A 4,180-nucleotide genomic window follows, 5' to 3' on the forward strand; every position below is an offset into this window, starting at 1 on the left:
TTCCTTCCTTCCTTCCTTCCTTCCTCCTTCCTTCCTTCCTTCCCTCCTTCCTTCCTACCTTCCGTCACACTTTTGCTACCGTTTCTCATAGCGCCTTCAATACTTTACCAATCGCTTTCATTTTGGCATTTAGGTACCTTGAATGGACCTCTACCTTTTGATGAGGTTTGGGGTCACTGGGGTCAAGGTCAAGGTCACCGAGGCTGACAATAGATTTTTTAGGTGGTTTTTAACACATAGATTGACAAAGCGCATCATCGGGGAGCATCCATCAGTTTCACTGATATTCTTGTTTAATCTTGGCATCCTCAATGTCTTGATACCTGGAAATAGTAAGCATAGTTTTACTTTTAGTAAGCAAAGTATTCCGTTTGAGGCATATTCAAACATAAGTAGGTTCATATGTGTTAAAATAAACAGGTAAGAATTACACTTTGTAAACAATACCGTAAAATGCCTCATATTACGCACACCATATGTTAGCGTTAGGTATGTGATAAAACATATAATAATACAAATTAATAATATGACATTTAATAATAAAAACAAAATGATATCTATTGATCTCTAGAGAGGAAATGTTTCCCAAAACATTAGCACCAATGCGGAATTCATTCACGACAGTTATTTCGTGTAAAACCTTCTTACATAGGAAAGAGCTGTGTGTCATTTGGAAGTCGGGTCCCAAAATGTGCTTAAAAAGAAGTCAGTTCTAAAAGGGGGGGGGGGTTAAACCATTGTAATTAGCATTTAATGAATAAATAGACATAAAAACGCGTCAAGAATAAAAATAATCGTGATTTATGTTATATTTACTGTAAACATGCACACACAGTTTTTATTATACGAGAAAATAATATGAGAACATCTAAAATATCGAAGGTCAAGAAATTAAACAACACATTTGTGGCCGGTTTTGCTTCAATAACTTTATTATTCCGACGTATACGGTAATGAAAAAAAAACCGAGAGAAGCACAAATATTGTAGAGCCCGAAAGGGGGTGTACTAGGTGAAAATATCCGCTGTTCCTTCACGAAAAACACAAAAACGACGCCATCTTGGAAGTAAGATCCAACTAACCTCACTTAAACCCGGTAAGCTCCCGTATACGCATGTTCCCCTGCATGCCAACGTACATTTAGGTTTTGGTGGTCCACAATAAAGTCTGGCCTCGATTTGACGTAAGCGGTGCGTAGGTAAATTAATCCACCCTTTACAAATTAAAGGGTCGCCTAACATCAATTTTTGCTCAAAAAACGTGGGAAATGGCTCGATAGGACTGAAAATGGATGGACTTTACGAATATTAGCTTCACTTCAAAATTGAATGTATTTTTTCGTAAAGATATGTAATTCACGCTACTGATTCGGAACTTCTGTTGATCCGAAACTACTGACCCAACTGTATGACTTCCACTGAATCGATACTACAATTAAGGTCGAACAGAACCCAGTGCGAACATGATATAGGGCAAACGCAAGGCTACGACACGAAACACATTACTAAAAAGATAAGCAATGACAACATAAATATGGGGTCAATATACAATAGATACCGTCTAATTATTTTGACACCATCCACACAAAATGGCGGCGAAAGCTACTTTCACTTTAATTATTTACTGCGCCCGCCACTGAGCATGCGCATACATGGTTTTACATGCTATTTTAGTTGGGCGACGGTGGACCATCGTCCATGTGCTATATGCGATGAAAATCTGTTGAATTATGATTTTCAATAAACATACACATATTTTTAACATTTTTCTTGGCCAAAGATGTATTCTTTTTTCGGCATAGCTGTGTAAGCCAGCTTTTCACCTTACCTAACCTTTGTAAGTGTCCAATACAATTCAAATAAAATTTCCCGCGGTTAGACACGAATGAATACACTTCATTTATTCTATTGGCTGATTTGAGCATAATCCACCAGAACATTGAAAAATGACCGCGTCTTTGTAACACAGTTTTATTGCGTGTTCAGCATGAAACAATTTTATCTTTAATGAAAAGGCTTCATTGACATAACAGTTTTACACTCAACTCTTGACATCAATACAGTGTGTGTGTGCCCAATTATATTCAGAGGATTGTCAGCGCCAAAGCGTTTGTACTTAAAGGCTATGTTCTCATATTTAGTAATTACTTCTATATTGCTGTCTGTGTACAAGTATATTTAAGTTTATAAAAGTATCGTTTTTCCCTATCCTGATATTCGTTTTGGCCAAACCATTTTAATTGTTTTCGAAATTGAACATTAAACATGTAAAAGTATAAAGTTTTAAACAAGCCGTCGTCCCAGCAGTGGGAGCGTGACCTCACTTTAATGAATCGCATTCCGACCCGCATGGCATGGGGATGGGGGACAGTTCGCGGCCAGTAAAATAATCGTTATATAATATAGACGCTATCGCGTGAACTAGGTGAACTGGAAATTTCTTTAGACCAGAGATATGTTAAATGAAGATATTCGGCAATATAATTATGGTCTGTCAATACTAGATTCTTAATGTGTTTTCAACAATACCATGATAAATATGTTTTTGATTAATTTAACAAGAATTATTCCACCATATTGACTAATGTATTAAGCATGAGCGCGATGATTCTCGATATCGAATCAAATAGCAATGCCCGACAAACCACTAAAAAGAACCAGAAAAAGACATATGCTATGTTTGATTTCATTCATTGAACTCTTTACCTTTCACCAACTCCAACCACAATCAGTATATCCGTATATCTTTGATTTCATTCATTGAACTCTTTACCTTTCACCAACTCCAACCACAATCAATATATCCGTATATCTTTGATTTCATTCATTGAACTCTTTACCTTTCACCAACTCCAACCACAATCAACATGATATGTCTTGTGTCGAATATTATGTGAACATTCTGTTTTTAATCAATGATACTTTTTAGTTTATTATTTATTTTAGCTCGATTACACCGAATGCCCAAGGTCAATTGAAGCAATCACGAGTCATTTTCCTGGGTAGAACCTGTGCGGGTGTCTTGTGGGGAAAATCTTAAAAAAACGCTCTCACAGTGGCGATTGAACCCATGACCTCCCGATCGCTAGGCGGACACCATATCCTCAACGCCAGGGCGACCTTTTTTAATTTATTTGCAAAATGGCATTATGCTAAACTATGAACTATTCCCTGAAACTTGTGTTGATTGCAAAATTATCTCTTACAGCATGTACGATTATCAAAAGCGAGGGTTATCGTCAGTTAAACTTTTTAAATATAAATTGCAAAGGCATGTTTGATGCATTTCTGTTAATTATATAAATGAACAACATTTTTAGTTGTGCTGCACAGTTATTAGGTGTTAGTACATGTGGTCAAACAATCACACACCATAACGACAAGGAGTTGTTCATTGACTTATAATAATTATTCTACCTCTGTGAGATTGTTGGTTATAATTTCGAATGGCAATGGCAAACGAAAGGGGATATATATGAATCTTAATTTTGCTCGGTTGGTCCATTGGTTAGTTTGTCAATCTTTCCGCACGAAAGGTATTGGGGCGAAATAGTTTTTCGTAAGCGATTGAATTGAAACTTGAAATATGTTGTTACCGTTACGTGTATATATGTATAAGACATGTGTTTTTTTCATTCCCAGTGATCCACTCATGGTCGAGTATGTAATTCCGGCCTGTACGTTAAAAATCGGCCACCTGTGTTTAATCATGTTTCATGATGTAAACACACATATTTTGATTATTTTTTGAACAATCAACTTCAAAACCAACCCTACTCTCAATATTTTGCAAATTAAGGAAGCATATCACTGTAAAGTTTGCATTAAAATGTCTCAAACATAACACGAAATATTTCTCACATGGAAAAGTGACGTCATCATCGAAAATTATATTCATATAAGAAACAAATAAATGTGATAAAATTATTATTATTTCTATCTGATAAACTTTAATTAAGGTATTTTCAATTAATTTTTATATAAAAAAACATACATTTTAAACATAAAAATCAGGACCTAAATATAAACTTTTAATATATAAATTACCTCCCTTGATTAGAATAATAATAGGTTACATGTTGTAAAATTAAATATACCCCCCTCCGGTAAGCGTTTACTAAAAATCGACACTAAAGTCAACTTTTAAACAAAATGTTTTTACTTTCTTAGCTATATTAGAA

This window comes from Dreissena polymorpha, chromosome 2, assembly GCF_020536995.1.
Source record: "Dreissena polymorpha isolate Duluth1 chromosome 2, UMN_Dpol_1.0, whole genome shotgun sequence".
In the NCBI taxonomy this organism is placed as follows: domain Eukaryota; kingdom Metazoa; phylum Mollusca; class Bivalvia; order Myida; family Dreissenidae; genus Dreissena; species Dreissena polymorpha.